The sequence below is a fragment of the Ipomoea triloba genome, chromosome 7 (assembly GCF_003576645.1).
Source record: "Ipomoea triloba cultivar NCNSP0323 chromosome 7, ASM357664v1".
Lineage (NCBI taxonomy): Eukaryota > Viridiplantae > Streptophyta > Magnoliopsida > Solanales > Convolvulaceae > Ipomoea > Ipomoea triloba.
The window spans coordinates 27,729,556-27,749,166 of record NC_044922.1 but is presented as its reverse complement, the minus strand read 5'-3'; positions in this window follow the sequence as shown (position 1 = coordinate 27,749,166).

The following is a 19,611-nucleotide window of genomic DNA, read 5'->3' as shown; positions in this document are numbered from 1 at the left end:
AATGAAGTTGACAGGTGCTAGGCGAAGGTTTGGAGAGTCGATTATATTCCATCATCTTGTAATTCAAATGTGGCGCAAACTGCTACTGGTGTAATAATAATTAAGCGCTTGATCCAATAATTATTTTTATGGTAATCAATTATATATATATATATATATATATATATATATATATATATATATATANTATATATATATATATATATATATATATATATATATATATATATATATATATATATATAATTCCGTTGACAATATAGATCAGAGTTGTATGTGGAAATTTGTGTAGTGTTTATCCAGGAAAGATAACTACATATGTTGACTCCAGTATTTTATGGCTGCTAAGCTTAACAACAGATAAATTATCTTTTCTAGTATCTCATAGTCTAGGATAGGGTGTAAACAAGTCGAACCGAGCTCGAGCCTTGGGTGGTTTGAGCTCAAGCTCGTTAATGAAGGCCCTGTTCGAGCTCAAGCTCGAGCTCGATCGAACTTGAGAATTGATGCTCGAGCTCAAGTTCGGCAATTTTCGAGTTGCTCGCGAGCAGCTCGTTTGTTCAAGCTTGAGCTCGGGCTTGAGTTCGAGCTCGAATTTAACCTGTTTAATTTTAAATTTTTAATCTTTCAAATTTTAATTTTATAAATTTTAATATATATATATATGTATGTATATATATATATATATATATATATATATATATATATATATATATATATATATATATACATATATGACTCGCGAGCGGCTCTTCGAGTCACGAGCCTAAGATATTAGAGCTCGAGCTCGGCTCGATTGTTAAACGAGCTGCTCGAGCTCGAGCTCGAGCCGAGCTTTGACCGAGCGGTTCACGAGCCGCTCTGCTCATTTACACCTTGCAGAGCACTTACGATTTGAATTTTAGAGTTTATGACTGAATTTTTTGGTTCAAGGGTTCAGTTTTTACTGCATAGGGAACATTTACTATTTAAGTTTAGAATTAAATTTTTCATTGATTTTTTAAAAGTTGTCAAGAAATGCACATTTAGTTGTTACAAAGTACAAAATATAGTGTTAAAATTAAAATCGAAAAATAAAATTTACGATTTAAATTATGGGTTAATGTGTACGATAAGCGAAAAATATATTATTGACAACACAACAACGTGAAATATTAGACAACAAAAAATAAAAATAAAGAAAACATACATATTTTTAAAAAATAGACAGCCACATGCATAAGTAAATGATCTTAGGTAAGAGTTGAATTAAGTGCTTAAATATAAGCTTTAATTCAATGATTAAGTAATCATCCCAAAGTCAACAAACATTACGTCGAAAGTTTACTTGTGCGTCAAGGAATAAAGAGGCGGCGGTTTCATTATGTTACTTAATTATCCTAATGAATATTTTAATGACATAAGATGCTTCTCTAAACAAAAGTCGCCCCCCACCCCCAAAAAAAAAAATAAATAAATAAAATAAAAATTTATAGAGAATGTATTAGTGTCAAACATTAATCGCCAAGTAAAAAGGTATAGTTAGATGTTAAGGTGACGAGTTTGGGGTCTCACCCCTCTCTTCATTATTATTATTTCTAAAAAGGAGAGGATTGTTAGTAGCGTATACGTGGTTTTATTTCTTAATATTTGAGTAGTAATCAACGCCACATTTCGATAGCAGAATGCTTGAGTCGTCCCTCCAAGCATTCGATCTGCCCAACATATATAATGAATCATGTGATGATGTGAAAGTGAGATTGTTGGCGTGCAAAATTAGAAATAACATGGACCATTCAAATCAAGTTGTTATTGTTGTTATATAAAAAAAAAAATAATAAATATATGTTCACGAGCATAGGAAGTCTATAAACACTAATCAGTAATCACATGTCCCATTGCAAGTTACATTCAATGTACTAAGCAACAGGCTTATGAGCCTGTTGATGGGGCTCAAGCACCTTGTTAATTGCCTAGTACCTTAAAGAGACATATAGGTAGGTCAGCAAATCAGCTCGCCCACACATTAATTAACTAGGACAACTGGCTCTCAAGCTGGTTTCAATACCTGGAATTAAATTCTCCCTAATTGTATATATTGTACCTTTTTTCCGGTTTTTATTTCAATAACATCATCCTTTTTTACTTTAAAAAAAATAAAAGAAAGAAAAAAAAAAAAGAAGAGAAAACACCGTTATAGAGAGACTAAATGCCATTTCGGCCTCAAATTGTTACATAAATACGGTACAATGTCGTATATAATTTGATTATTACCATATCCAAATTTCGAAACGATTCTTTATGTTATTTGACAAAAAAAAAAAAAAAAGAATAAAGAAAAAGATCTTTATACACTTTCTAAATTCATTTCTTGAGAAATAACGGCCGGCCGGCCAACAGAGGATATATGCACTAAGAATAACAAGTTGAACAACTAAGGCTGCTCCAAGAGGTTCCAACATTCTTGATTGCCATTACCATGAATGATGCCATTTTTTTTTATTCTTTTATTTGTGGAAGAATATATGATTTTCTACCTAGCTTTTAATACATAAATATTACCAAAAAAAAAATTCAACTGTTAGATTTACTAAATCAATGGTTTGGATTTGTCCACAAGTTCTTACCTGATTTGATCCGTTTGATTTTTATAACGCAAAGCTGAGATTGATTCTTAGTTTTCTCATGAGGTGTGTTCTCATGAGAATTAAGTTTCTCGTGAGAATGTGTAGATTAATTTTATCTGTACATCTATGCTGAATAATGTCATAAAAATAATGAGCATGCATTTCTATAATTATGATTGTGCATTCAGAAATATTTGATAGTGCATTTGCGGATAACTGATAGTTTATTTTGAAACTCTTTTTCAAATGTACAATTAAGAATTTCTAAATGCACAATCATAATTACAAAAATATCAATGTATTTTTTTTTTTTTTTTGCTTAATTTTAGCCTTTGATAAATTTAAATGGATAGGATTAGTATTCACGTTCTCACGAAAAGCCTGATTCTCATGTGATCTGGTTCATTCGATTTTTTTAGATGTAAGGCTGAGATTGGTTCTTAGTTTTCTCCTAAGGACTTGGAATTGTTCTCATATGATCATATATATATGTTTGCGTGCGGGTGGGTGGCTCCCGTGAGGTTAGATGAGAGCCATTGATTTTGTTTAAATCAATGTTCATGATCAACAATGATTAAAAAATGCAATAGCAATTTAGTTTTTTTTTTTGCATCTAAGTCAAATTTAAGGTGGGTGGATTTTGTACTTAAGGTGTGTGGTTTTGAGCTTAATGTTAAAGTGCATCGGTCTAAAGCTTTAGGTGCGTGATTTTTCTTTTTAAGGTGCGTGATTTACTTGCTTAAGGTGCGTTAGTTGTTGAAACTTAAGGTACGTCGGTCTAAGGCTTTAGGTGCGTGGTTTTCCATCTTAAGGTGCGGTTCCAAAACACAACCAATATTCTTTATAAGAATTTCTCTACAAAGTCATATTTATGTTAATCGTTCGTAGATTAGAAGTTTAAAGTGCATTAATCTAGAATTTTTTTTTAAAGAGCATTAATTACCGTACAACCGCACAGAAAGCTATCCTTGCACCTGAACCTTCCATATGTGTGTGTGTGTGTGTGTGTGTATATATATATATTTATTTATTTATAACTTTTACAAAATTTTCCCCTTTCCCCACTTGGTACGTATTGTAAGACAAGGATTATTATGGTTTTACTTGTGAGCCACGAACAGAGAATTAGATGTTCGATTCCTTTCATTCATCCCCTTTATTCTTAATATGTTATTTCACATTGACTAGAGCCATCTAGAAATGAATTGATCCAAACGTCATATATGATTTTACTTGCTCTACGATTTATAATTCTTAACCTACCGTTTTGATGATGTTTTTCTGTCATTGATTGGTTTAGATAAGGGTAGAATATTGAATTTTTTAAAGCAAAATAAAACAAAAATGCTGATGTTGAACTTATTACACTACTATTTTTAATTTGTTGGTATCGTAGAATATAAAAATATTTAATGAAAGAAAGAAAAAACGAAAGACAATAACACGATAGCATACATTGAACTTTATTAGACTACTCTATGCATTTAGATAGCATTTATTGCTAAGAGCTATGTGAGGGATTCACTGAAATGTCAAAAATAGTTGTTTCTGGCCTAATTATAAATATGTCGCTTCGACCAAGTTCGTTATAGTTGATTTACATAGGTTTTATGTTCTCAAAATATATGAATCGTGATTAATCTTCTTACCGTTGATCAGAAAGGAAGACTTTTTGTTAACATTGATTTTTTTATGTTCACTTTAGAATCTAATTCAGTCACAACATTTTGAAACCTTGCCAATTTACGCTCTTTTCAATGTCCTTAATATCCTACAAAGAAGCTATTTGTAACACCTATTTTCACAACAAATTTTATAATCACTATCCAATTATTGACACTATCTTAAATAATCTCTCTTGCACCGACCAATCTACTACTTTCCTTACTTTACGAGTAAAATTCTATTTTAACTAATAAATCGATGAATGAAGGAGTCTATTTGAGTCATTTTAAAAAATTATTTTTTCCCAACTGTCCCGTTTACCTAGGGTCTTGCACACTTTCTCTACGTGATTGGCTACTTTCTAACTAGGAATGCCAAAGGATATGAATGCCTTCCAAGATTCTCTCATTCCAAGTAGACCAAATTGGTTTAGATCACACTAGGGAAATTATATTTAATTTATTATAAGCTAAGAGAAGAATCTTTCTATCTTTCTTTCTCTCTTTTCATCATACAATATAAATATAGAAAATTTTAAAAATGTAATGAAATTTTTATTTTTGTCATTTTTGAAAATGTGTGTACATAGATCGCAGTACGCATACATACAAGTTGAGGCAAGTTAACACATACGAGCAGCTCAATTGGTACTTAGATAATAGTTTGTTGGAATAAGACGGAAGGTCGAGTCGTCATCATGTCCTAGCCGAGGCCACCCCAGGCCAAGGCTGCCTCTAGTCAAGGCCATCCTGGGCCAAGGCTACCTCAAGCCGGGACCGCCCTTACCTCGGGTCGGTTGTGATCACCAACACTGGTCTTTGTCATCAGTAATGGTCGTTCTATCTAGGAGATTGTTGTAAGAGCATCTATAGCAGTGGTTATTAGAGGGTTTTTGGAACAGTAGCTATACACATGGATGATAGAGAAATGAAGAGAGAGAAGAAAATGGTTCCTCTGCAAATGAAGGTTATTGGAACAGTAAAAGAACAACACAAATACCAACGCTAAGTGCGCCATGCCCGTGTGGCTGCAACAATGGTGCCCAGCGGGTGCGTCAGATCAGGCGCGCCTAACCTTCTATTTTTTTTTTGTTTTGTTTTTTTAAAAAAAATCATATTTGTTTTATTTTTTATTTTTCTCACCTCCCATTTTTTGTTTCCTAAACACATTTACAAAAACTGCTCAAAATTTACAAAAAAATTCACTATTAAAGATGCTATAAGAAAAATCGTCTTTTGAGGATGAAGCTGAGACAAATCGGACATAATATGCGGCGTTGTGTCTGGAGCCTCTCACATGGTCTAGAAAACCAGATACTCCGTACTAAAATGTGTATCAGCCACAACAGAAAATTTAGTATTATTTATTAATTTTATAATAATAATAATAATGTGTGTACCCAAAAATTTAAAAAAAAATAAAAATTGAACAGAATTAAGAGTGGGGCCCTTGAATAACGGACAGGTTTTGTTAAGGGTTTAACAACTTATTCCCACCAATCCTAGATAGGAATCGAAAACAAGTACAAAAGAGAAAATATATAGTAAAAACAATAATTAATAAATTGAAAAAGAAAGGTTGACTGAAAAAATGTGTAAAAAGATAGAAAATCATGTGAGGCTTGATGTGCACGAGAAAGAGGGGAAGTGTTTCTTTAATTTCTCCGATCCCTTTCTTTTTTATTGTTAATTTGCTGAGAAAATTTTAGTATTAATATATTTTTAATAATATAAATATATACAAATTTAAGTTTCAAGCAGACTTGATGTAAAAGTTTTACCAATCCCTACAATCTCATACATAAGATTTCAAATTTCGAGGGCAACGTACTCAGTTAAATTGATGAGACAATTGACTAGATAACCACAATGTTTCAATTTCAATTCCTCGTGGGAACTGTATATTAGCCTCATCAATTTGAGTCGGTCAACTATGGACAATCTAAACTGATTTACCTAAGTTTGATTGTTTATCGACTAGAAACACAAGATATATTACATTCAAATAGCGGTTCCCTACAACGTAAACCCACATCTACTCTTTTTTTTTTTTTTTTTTTTGGGTCCAATTACTATGTTCTGCAGATTGATGGGAAAAAAAAATGAAAATAACATTTTAGTAAGGACAATTAAATTATTTTCACTCGAATCAAGTTGGGGACGAAATAAGTTGTATTCAAATTATAAGTCGTAGATAAAGGAGTTCATATTGTGAATGAGTCTTTTTCTTTGTTATTCGTCGTTGCTTTGCCCTTTCACCAATGCATATGTATCCCTCATTAAATATCTTATTTATTAAACAATTTTATTTTTTTTTAAAAAAAATCGATCACATGCTACCATCTCTTGTTTTGTCTTCTTTCATTAATGTGTGTATATATATAATTATATATCAAAATAAATATAAAACAATCGATCTAATGCAACATAACATCACTTGAATTATTGATAATTTCACAGCGTCAACATGTAAGATAGCACACCTTATGGTAGTTATTGGGAGCCTTCCCGTAAATTAAAGGTTGATATATTCACCCATACATAACGCAACTTAATTAGTTTGAACTGATAAGTTATATACAATCTAAACTAGTTTACCATTTTGTGGTCCTCCACCGACTAGGGCCACAAGGTAGGCTTTACTTTAACACACATTCGGATAGTGGGGGAGATCTTCCCGGAAATCAAAGATTGACATATTCCCTCACAAGACGATAAAAACAATAGTTCTAGGAATAATCTTATTATTGATCAATCCATGATGTTTAAACTACAGAAGATATGTATTTATATGGATACAAAGAGTTCTAGTCAGGATAAGAATGGTAAATGATAATATTTCCAATAATTTAGAGGGATGGAGAATGAATTCTAGTGTGTCTAGAATTCAGAGCAGAGAGATGGAGAAGGAATTCTAGTGTGCCTAAAATTCTAGTGTTTGAATTAGAGAGATAGAGAAGGAATTCTAGTCTGCCTAAAATTCAGAGTAGAGAGATGGAGAAGGAATTCTAGTGTGCCTAAAATTCTAGTGTTTGAAGTAGAGAGATGGAAAAGGAATTCTAGTGTGCCTAGAATTCAGAGTCATAATACGGCTCCTCAAGCTTAAGGTTCTCTAGAAAGAACATTGTGTTTATCGCATTAAATCATTTAATCTTGTTGTGGTTAGTGGCTTGGTGAAGATGTCTACCAGTTGGTCTTTTTTAGATATGTAGTTTACTTGTAGTTCCTGTGTTATTACTTTGTCATGAACAAAATGGTAATCGTTGAGTTGATCAATTGTCACAGGTTCTTTAATGGTCAATGAGGAAATCATTGTGCAGTACTTAGGGGATGCCTTTAATAGATAGAGATTCTGTAAATCCAAACTAATTCGTTGGCCGACTTCTACAAGAAGTCCAATTAAAACATTGATTTTGCCAAGATACTCACCTGTAGTGGAATCCCGATGGCGCAAAGACTGTAGCCGACTATGGAGATTCAGATATCATGCTCGAGAAGAAGACCCCAAAGGCGACTTCAATAGTCTGCCATAGGGCTCGGGACATAGCATGTCCCACTGGAGATGAGCATAGACAAAATAAAAGAATCTTGAGAGACCATATTTTCGATCGCAGGATTGGCTACAATGTAACACTCATCCGGAACGCGGCTACAACAGAACACTCATCCAGAGCGCAGCTACAAGGAACACTCATATGAAGTACAGCTACAATAGAACACTCATCCGGATGCACGGCTACAACATAACACTTAGACTTTGACAGCGAAGAAATGGAACAAGTTGAGTCTTCGAGAACATATAGTTTGAGGAAGTACGTTTAATAGAGATAAAGTGATGAGCTATTTGTAGGGTATTTATCAAGATTGTGGTTGGATAGACAATATCTAAGATGGTGCGAGAAGAGGACTAGAGGAGGTGGTGTCATCGGCCAGTGGCGACGTGACGGCGGGGGTTAGTGGCAGCGGAGGTGATTTTTTTTTCTTGGTAGGGTTTGTAGCCATGGATCGTTCAGTCTTCTGATACCCTGGGAATAATCTTATTATTTATCAATCCATGATTTTTGAAATATAGAAGATATGTATTTATAAGGATATAAAGAATCTCATTTAGGATATGAGTGGTAAATGATATTATTCCCAGTAATATAGGGAGAGGGGGAAGGAATTCTAGTGTGCGCACGGAGTCCTAATAAGCGCATCTTCTCAATTTGAACTGGTCAACTATGTGAAACCTAATTAGATGGTTTATTTCTTTGTCGTCCTTTGCAGGTTAGGATCACAATCGAGACTTCACCAAGAGCACACTTTATGTAGCGGCGGGGCTGGGGCCTTCTAATAAATCAAAGGTTGACACTTTCAACTAAGTACACCTTCTTGGTTTGAGTCCGTCTGCTATGAGCAATCTTGGCTAATTTATCTACCCTACTTGCGGTCATCTACCGTTTATGGCCAGAAGGCAATCTTCACTTAAAGCGCACATTCAAGTAGCATCGCAGACCTTCCTATAAATAAAAAATTGACACATTCATGGGTCTAATCCATCTCTTATCTTTACCCTCTTCGCTTTAACATCAAAACAATCATGTCCGATACGTTTTAACCAAACATGTCACCAAGGTGAAGCTAACATTAAATACACTCAACCGGGTGCATTGCACTTGCAAAAGATACGACAATTTGTTACCTACTTCAACTCATATATAACAATTTCATTGTTTCTTGGCATACATATTAGGGTTGGACCAGCAAGTCATATCAATGGCCACATGCACAAAATGAAGCTAGTTTAATGTTAACGACAAATTTGAAAAAATGTGAAGTGTTACTATATGACTTCATTTCGGCGATACAACGGCATCTATATATGAATGAATCCAAACAAATAAAATCATATAATATAATGGGCTGTCTATATGAGTTACACGTATATTCTTTGCTCCTCCTAAGGTCAATTTTGTATTCCAAGCAATTAATACCCCTTGCATTAAGAGAATTATGCTAGGACACTTTACACTGTATAGCTTGTATATATATTATATTATATATATATAAAGAAAAAGAAAAAGTGTTTGATGAGACTAATATTGCTCGATTAATTAAATGATATGTGTATTAATTAATTTATGTGGCTACCTTGAGCAAGGGTGGTACCTTGAGCTAGTGAGTTATATATATATATATATATATATATATATATATATATATATATATGCGCATTAATTAACTTATGTGGTTTGGGCAAGGGTGGTTTGGTTGAGAACTTATGTGGTTTGGGCAAGGGTGGTTTGGTTGAGAACGACTAGTTATCAACTTAAACTAAATAGGGTTCGTTAAAGGACGTCAGGGATGCGTATAACTTAGTTATTATCTGGAGTTAAAAGTTAAATGATATGTGCATTATTAATTAACTTATGCGGCTTGAGCAAGGGTGGCTTGGTTAATTGAGAACTGTGGGTTATTATCAGCTTGAGCTAAATATGGTTCGTGGAATGAGTGACTTGTATAGCCTAGTTATATGGATTTAATAGTTGATATTGTCAGTTGAGGTTTTCGTGCATAAGACTAGTTTGGACGTGTCTAATTGCCTTGCAAAAAGGGCAATTAGTCAGTATGACATTGAGAAGCTTTTAGTTTCTTGACTATAATTAGAAACATTACAAAATTTTGGACATGGTGAAGTGGAGATATGTGAATACATCTACCACTATTTAGGAACTAATTAATTTACACAGCTTGGCCAATGATGATTTGGTTGAAAATCGCTAGTAATCAACGGGAGAGTTTATGAAAAAAGCGACACGTATAATTTAATTTTCTAAAATAGTTTGGACATGCCTAATTGCCCTGCAAAAAGGGCAATCCAGCATATATGACACTAACATGCTTCTAATTTCTTGACAATATATTTCGAAACATTCCAAAAAAGAAATAGACAAGGTGAAGGGGAGATATAAATACAGCTCTCCCTATTAACTAACTACTATTTTCGACTCTAATTCTAGCTAGCTAGCATTTTATTAGGGAGTTAATCCTCATTTAGTCATCAACTATAGTGTTTTTTTCTTCAATTTAGTCATAAACAGATTTTGTGCTTTTTTTTTTTCGGAAACAAATTTTGTGCTTAATTAGGTCATCAAGTTTGATGGTTTTACCAAATTCATCAATTCTATGTTAAAATAGCTTGGTAATTTCACCTCAATTAATACCAATTTAATTAGTCCTCAACAATGGTGGGTTTTCTTGATTTAGAATAAAAATCTTTAAGTAAAACATAAGTTTTAACCGACTATATTTAATTTATACTATACACATATAATTGAACTTGATTGTGATTATAATTTCATCAACTTCATTTTTACTACAATTAAGTTAAATCTAAATGAGTGTAATCCTTAAAATTTTAATCGAATAAGGTAAAGTTCAAACAATTATCTGCACAAGAGTTGTATATGGCCAAAATCTTTAACTAGGCCAAGTCCAAATTATGACAATTTTAATTTAATTTATAATATACAAATTTAATTAATCTAACTTTATTGTGATGTGATTGTAATTTATTAGCTATGTTCATTTCTCATTATGATGAGGTTAAATCTAAAATAGGAGTGCAAACGAGTTGAGCCGAACTCGAGCTCGATAAGAATGGTTCTGTTTGAGTTCGAGCTCGAAAAATTATGTTCGAAATCGGTTCATTTACGGCTCTAGTCTAAAATAGTGTTGTCCTTAAATTTTCAAATGGAATAAGGCCGCTAAGGATTTAAACTCTTGTCTGAACAACAATAATCCTATGATCAAAAACCTAGTCCAATGTCAAATCCCAAAGGAATAAGGTGAGGTTCATTAGTTCATATATATATATATATATACTTTTGTCCGAACAACAAGAATCTTATATATTGTCAAAACCCTTATGACTAAATTTAAATTTCATTACTTAATTTATACTATACTAATTTAATCAAACATTCCCCTAATTGTAATTTTTGCAACTACATTTCTCACCGTCCCAAATTAAAGTCAAGTCTAGGTAGATGAGTGTAATCCTTACAAATCCAATGGAATAAGATGATGATGAGGGTATTATATTCTTTTCCATGGTTTGGAAAAGTTGAGTCTAAATATTCTTTCATTGTTAGATTAAGGTACAAACATGACTTAAAATTGGCTTTCATTAGGGCGGTGGTCTTTGCCTCTATCTTAATTAGTTAAAGGTGAATTGAATTAAGGAAAATGAGTTTAATTTGATGGGCTTTTTTGATAAATCACACTCTCTCCTTCAACACCATTCTTTTGAAGTATTCCAATTCCAACTTGCATGTACATATGCAATTTGAAGGCAACTAACAATTCTTTGAATAGACACATACATGATTTATGAGTACAATTGTGAATTGTGGTATATCATGACACCATGTGAAAGGTATATGATAGATTATACTATCAAAGTTATGTTCAATTTTTAGATCTTTGTATGTACTATTGGAGCAAAGGCTTGGAGGGTCGAGTCAGCACTTGCCATCGAAACGTAGCGTTGAATTGAATGTTATGCAAGTATCAAGAAATAAAGGTGTGTCTTCGATACTAGCTACATTTTTTGTATAGTGATAAGCATTTGATCTGACAGTTGGTATCAGAAATGTCTCGAGCGATTCCATTAAATAGTGATAAGCGTTTGATCTGGCAGTTGGTATCAGAACACGTCTCGAGCGATTCCATTGAAAGCATAGTCGTGTGCGGACCCATGACCTTTGGCATAACTCTGATACCAAATTGAAGCATGTGCTCCATCTCAACTAAAAGTCTAAGATGATAGTTGTGCGGTTTATATTATGTTTATGCTCAACATTTAGATGTCAACTATAACTTCAGCTCTCAAGATTCAACTCTCGAGACGCTTAAAATCATATCAACAACTGTCTGACACTCCCCCGCGTACTCTCGAGACATTTAAAATCATATTAACGATTGTCTGACACTATCTAGCAAATACATACCATCGAGACATTGAAAATCATATCAATAATAGTCCAACGCTACCTGCCAAACACATACGTACTCCAATCTCACATTCATCACTACTTATTCATTTCAAATCTATTAAATGATCACCATATTTACTTCCTAGTTTAATTTGAGTGTATGGGGGAAAAGACTCCTAACGAATTTAATAGATACGTGACAATAAGAGACTGAGGAATTGCACGGCCGCAATAGAAATTTATCGCAACTATATATTTCTTCCACTTATGAATCAACAAATAATATATGAAATATATAAACAACCTGCGAATTCCAATGCGATAAGCCAAACACGTCCCTAAACACAACGCGTGTTTCCGGCATTAAAGATTCCCGTCCTCCTTCAATTCCTGCCCAACTTGGACTGAACAATGCCGGCCGGTAACGGTTGTCTTGTCTAGTCTACTTAATATTTCTTTTGTTAAAAACATATTATACTAAAAGGGCGTTTAGGTCAAGTAATCTTAAATTACTTAGTAAATGTAAGTGATGATTTTGTTGGGATCGGATCCGTCATAAATTGAGTATGCAAATGCAGAATATATATATATAGAAAAATAGTAGTATTATTGTTCGGAGCGTTAGGCCCAAAAGAGTGCGTACAAAACTTGAGTAACAATAGTATTACTGTTTTGACATTATGTGATTAGTCTTGATGAATGGGTCCTAGTGCACCTCTGGCTAATACACACACACACTAACGATATTAATTGATTATATATGACAGCGTAAATTAGACCATATCTAGGAATTGCTACGGTATTATTAGCAAAGTGACTGAACGCATATAGAGCGCAGCTGAGATGCCAACTGATCAATTGGGAGACTCTAGACAATTGAGTACTATAGTTATGCGAAATCCATGTATGTAGAGAAGTGAGTACCAGATGTCCCTTTGAGCAGTGTTGACCAAGTTATTTAGATTACACCTGGAGTTCGAGTGTCCAATTATATATACTAAGTTGATCTATAATCATGCATGCATGTGTCTCCTCCTGGTTGGTCAATTATTAGTGCATTTGTGCCTTACCTCAAGTTGTGCTCTTCTCCTTTGTCACACTTGATCCTCTGTCACTGCCTAGGTATTCTTACCTAGTGATATAATACAAGTCGTGCTACTAGACCAACCAAGTAGGCATAGATCATAACTCATAAGTATGAATTTTAGATGATATATTTAATGCATTAATTAAATGATGTTATGTATTTTTGAGTTTCATAACATTATATTAATGGAGAGCTGCGCTAGCTACTTCTAAATATGTCAACGGATTGTGCAATATTGGATATCTCACATCTCAATCCCTAATAAGATGGATTGGTAGTTGGCAACTTGGCAATCGGGTTTGAGTTCTTTGGGATTGATTTGCGTTAAAGTAATGCTAATTATGAGTTTAGGTCAAAATGGAAATTCGACACCCAATTTTGTGTATGCTTATTTGTATTTATCTCTTTTTCAAAATATATTTAAAAAATTTTAGGTAGTTGTAAGTTAGTGTCAAACTAATACGCGCGCGTGTACTATTCATTCTATGTTGGATCATAATAATATCGAATGCTAAAAATAGTAAAAGATAAGTACATCAAACTAAACTCATCCTTTCAATTTTGTCAAAATACAAAACGTATGTCTCATTTTTTTTTCTAGTATTTGACATTATTACGATCATCGATCTAAAATTTCCCTGCATAAAATTTTGTTAAGAATTATTTTATTTGAATTTTATTTATTTATTTGTCTTTACTTATGAGAAATTTTTGCTTATGTATTGCATTCCTCTCTATTTCAAGACCTTTTTGACTTTTGTGATCATTTGTATTGTAATTAAAATGCCAAGGACCTTGTGGTCCAGTGGCATCAAACCCTTGTGGACCTGGTGGGTTCGAGCTTCAGTGGAGGCAATACAGACTCTTGTGCTTCAATAGGTTGAGAAAGTAGTTATGAACAGATACTGCATTGTAATAGAGTCAGTAGTATTCAAAAAAAAAAGTATTGTAATTAAAATTGTCATAATTAAACCCCAACCATTTCAAACTGATAATTAATATAATGTTAATGCAATTCTAAAGTGGGAAATTTTGATTCTAAATTTTTCTTCTTTTTTTTTTTAAAAAAAAAAACTAAAATTTTCTTTAAGTAAGCGTGATATTGGGCTATAGCTAATTTTGGCAAGGATGGGCAAAGGAAAATAGTATTTGTTTATTGAGCATTAAAGTATGTATGTATCAATTGTTTATTTGTATAATGAGGCAAACAATAAATGTTTAATTTGGAGGACAAAGAAAAATAGTTGAAAATTTTCAGTCCACATATCAAAGTATTGCTTATTATATATATTTGGTTACTCTACGTCAAGCATTGAAGAATACATTTATATAAAGAGCACTATTTTTTATTGTAAAAAAAAAAAAGAAAGAAAAAAAAAACTACACAACTACACCCAAAAAATAAATGAACCAAAAAAATAAAATAAAATAAAATTGTATAGAATTATTATTAATATTATTTTGGGTGATATGTAGAACTCTCAACAAACTCTACAGGCTAGAGGGATGATTTTGTATTTTAAAATGTCATTAGAGAAATATTCTAATATTACTTATGTCAAATCTTTTCACTACGAAATTATTAATTTACAAATAATTAATTAATATAAAAACCTATAACAGTTGATTTGTTCTAGCTATTTTAAATTTTGCAAAATATAGTAGCAATTTATATTTCAACATAAATAATATACGTCTTCTACTCACTAGTAAAAATGCTATTTTTATATTTTAAAAAAAATGAAAATGAGTTGTGTTGTAAAAGTGGGTGTAGGTTGCCGTGTTGGTAAGAATTAGAATTGAACTTGCGACTTTCAAATATAAGAATCATATTTTATTCAAAATCACATATAACTATGAGAGGTAAATATAATTGTACTTAAAAAGTGTTAAAAAAATCAAAATCGTGACTTTCATGTACAAAAATCAAAATCATGTTTGACTTACATGGTCATCTCTTTTGGGATGTAATATTTAGTTTTAGACTTTTAGTTTATACTATCATGATTAGTTTACCTACACATACGTAAACAATTGAATTTACCAATTTTATTAAAAAGAAATAACTATTCTTTTGTCATGACGATTTGTGTACCTTTTGTTTGTAGTTTTCGCTTTTTTTCTTATATTTTATTCCTTGATTATACCTAATAAGTGGACCTAAAAATATATAATTTGATATGGTATTTTTAAATTATTTAATCATTTGTTGTTACCTTATTATATGATAAGGATGTTTGATGATTAGTTACCATCAATTCCTATAATTGTCACTTACTAATCACATTTTGCATTTTATAAATTGAAAGTTAGTTAAATTTAAATATATTTTTAAAATTTTCAATCTAAAAAAAAAAAAAGCAAACTAAAAATCTATAAATAAATAAATAACTAAAAACCTTTTGATTTTTTTAAAATAATATCTAATTAGTAGGGATGATCATGTGAGCATAAATATAATATGTGCAGTCCAACTATCAGCTTAGGCTTTTAGTTGAGATAGAGCACATGCTTTAATTTGGTATCAGAACCATGCAAAAGGTCATGGGTTTGAATCAGTAAGAGTCGTTACCTGTGATAATAGTGTAGAAGGTCATGGGTTCGAATCAGTAAGAGTCGTTACCTGTGATAAACGAATCAGTAAGAGTCGTTACCTGTGATAATAGTGTAGTGAAATAGTGAGACATCAGTCTTCGAAGATAGAAAACCAACGGTGATCCATGGCATCCCGCCAGTGTGGATGACCAATGGCTTGAGAGTAACAGGTCGGATCAGTGGATGCGTGTAGCGCATAGAACTGCTCACCGGTTCCCTTTGTTTTTCGACGTGTGCGCATAGCATGGCCACCGTCACGGGTGGTCGTGGTATTAGTTGAAGACGCTAATACTTGTGTGTCAGATTGAGTTGCTGAGGAGGACGTCGGATCATAGGCTGGATCCGTGGGTGACGTGTCTGACATCACCGGGGTATGGGTAGAAGTAGTAGTTGCTGGAGTGAGTACCGACCCTGTAGCCCACGGCATGACTTGTGGAATTGTACTGGACTGGGTAGACGCCTGTATAGAAAAGGGAAAAACATGCTCAGCAAACCTCACATGGCGACAGATAAAGATTTTTCCGGTGTTTGGGTCAAGACAACGGTATCCCCTATAGTCAAGCGGGTAACCTAAAAAGACGCAAGGGGCCGACCTAAACTCGATTTTATGACGATTATAAGGGCGGAGATATGGGTAGCACCGACAGCCAAAAACACAGAAGAATGTATAGGGTGGTGATGAATTAAATAACTTTGAGTAGGGACTGACGAAATTAAGAGCAGCAGAGGGGAGACAGTTGATTAAGTGAGTTGCAGTTTCAAAGGCAAAGTCCCAGTATTTTATTAGAGTGGAACTCTCGGCTAATAACGCGAGACCGGTTTCAACTATGTGACGATTACGTCGCTCTACCCTTCCATTTTGTTCATGCGTGTAGGCACAGGATTGCTTGTGTATAATCCCAAGAGATTGAAAAATAGAATGTAGGCGGCGATATTCTCCACCTAAGTCGGACTGAATGGCTTTGATAGAACGCGAAAACCGCCGTTCTACCATCGCCCGAAACAAATTAAAAGTTTTATATATGTCGGTTTTTACCCGTAGGGGATAAAACCAAGTGAATCGTGAATAATCATCCACGAAGAGTACTAAATATCGATGACCAGAATCAGAAATTACGGGGGATGGACCCCAAACATCCGTGAAAATTAAATCTAACACATTGGCGCTACTACCAAGTACTCTATCTAAAGGAAAACGGGATGATTTCCCGAGATGACAAGAACTACAATCTGTAACATAATTTAACTTATTCGAGGTTACAGGATAATTTTTAAGGACACGTTGTAGAACTTGACGGTTTGGGTGACCGAGACGCTGGTGCCAGACATCGGGTGAGGTACGGGCCGACAGAAAGGCTTTATGACTCTGTGGTAGCAACAATTGGTACAGCCCGGCTACTGTGGATCCCTTAAGTAGAGTTTCCCGAGTTGTGCAATCCTTCACGAAAAACGAATTTCTATGAAACTCAAAGAAAACGTTATTTTCGTTAGTGAACCTGTGCACTGACAATAAAGGAATAGACAATTTTGGCACATGCAGAATATTAGACATTTGGAATTGATGTATAGGGGATTTAATAACCGTGCGACCGACACCGAAAATATCCAAACCTGCGCCGTTGCCCACTTTTAGAACATCGTTTCCAGTGTACTGGTCGGTATGATCCAACATGGTTGCATCCGGGGTCGCATGAGTCGAAGCTCCAGTATCAGGGTACCAGGCTTCAGCCGTGTGCGACGCAACAGAATCTCCAGGATAAGCCGTATGAGCGTTCGCCGACGGTCTGTCATCATAGCGCCGATAACAATTCACCGCACTGTGACCATTGGCGCGGCAGATCTGACACCGGGGAACACCATTGCGACCGCCATGCCCGTTGCCACGACCATTGCCGCGGCTATTCCGTCCGCCACGGCCTGAAGAGGACTGGCGTCCGCCTTGGCCGCGACCATTACCGCGGCTGTGACCTGCATAAAACGCCGATGGAGCATTCTGCGGCGGTGCGGAGTCAGCAACGGCGAAGTCATCGGAATGGATAAATTCCTGGGCCCGGAGATGATCCGCCAGTTGGGCAAGCGTGACCGGCGTGCCTGGGGTGGTCAGCGAACTCGCCATTGCTCTGAACTCCGGCCGCAGACCCTTAAGAACGTACAGGATCTGTGCATCAGCCGAGAGTGGATGTCCAGCGAGAGAGAGCGCTTCGACGAGCACCTGTGCGTGACCTAAATATTCTGCCGGTGGGAGATTGCCTTGCCTCAAGGCCTGAAACTGCCCCAGCAAGCTAAGGCAACGGGACCGCGAAGTAGATGCGAAGGCGGTGGTGATCGACTCCTAGACGGCCTGCGACGTCTCCTTGCCGACGGCAAGGTACATTACTTCGGTGGTGAGAGACGATACAATCAGCGAGAGGATGACCTGATCTTGCTGAATCCACAGAAGGTAAGCCGGGTTCGGGATGACGGCCGGCGGAGTCGCTGGGGTGGGTGAGTCGACGGCGATGGTCTGCGGAGGGCACGACAATGTACCATCGACGTAACCGACGAGGTTCTGACTGCGGAGGAAAGGCATAATTTGGGTGCGCCAGTAAAGGTAGTTCCGGGAGTCTAGTTTAATCGAGAGGAAGTGGTGGCTGGCGTTTGGGTTGCTCATGGTCGTTGCGTGAAAAGAGATTTTTAGAACAAAGAGGATGAGTGGGAAGGAAGGATTTCGAACCTGTCGTCTGATACCAAATGAGAATGACGATACTCAATTCAATCTGTTCAACCAATTACAGAGTCCTATACAAAGGTAAGCTAGAAACTCTCCTAAACCTCGGGAGTTAAGTATTGACTAACTAACAGTTATTCAACTCAAATAATACAATATAAAATAGCTGACCATAACATAAGATGTAACATTATTAACAGATCATACCATTCAATTGATTAGTTTATTTCAAACCAAAATTTGATAAAATCATTTATCGGAACAAAATACAATTTATCGAACCAACCAATCAACTAAATTATACCCAATTCATAACCAAATTAGCTAAAATTTTATTATATGCTATATATTTTATAGGAATTTCTATGACAATTTCAACCAATATTGTTCCGATCTTATCGTACTTGAGATAATCAACACTATTAATTGATTACTTGACTTAAATAGATTAACAATTAATTGAAATTATTTACTAATTGGACCATCCTAATAAGCACTAACAGGACTTAATTGAATATTGGGCAAGACATGTGGTATAAGGGCGCGTCTATTTTTTTTTTCTTAGTCTTATTCTTCTTCTTTTTTCTGCCAAAAACTCAACTTTGCAGGAGAGAATTTGCTTAAAAACCATTCTCCCCGTTAATCAAAAATCACCCTTCATTTTGTCTTTTACCTGTAAAACCCTCAAAAAGTTCACTAATAGTGATGCTCTAAGTTATCCTATTTAAAAAAAAAAATAAAAAAAATCACCCAATGCCAGATATGAAAAAGAGGTGGGCCCACTATGCTTCATCTAGCAACTCATTTATTGTTGACATGTTGGTCAAACAATCACCCAAACACGCCCTTACTTTCTCTCTTCTCCCCCTCTTGTACTGTGATGTTTGATGCTCTTTCACACCTCTTTTTCTGGAAAAATCACATCTTTTCACAGCCTACAAGTCTACAACCCCCCCCCCCCCCCCCCCCCCCC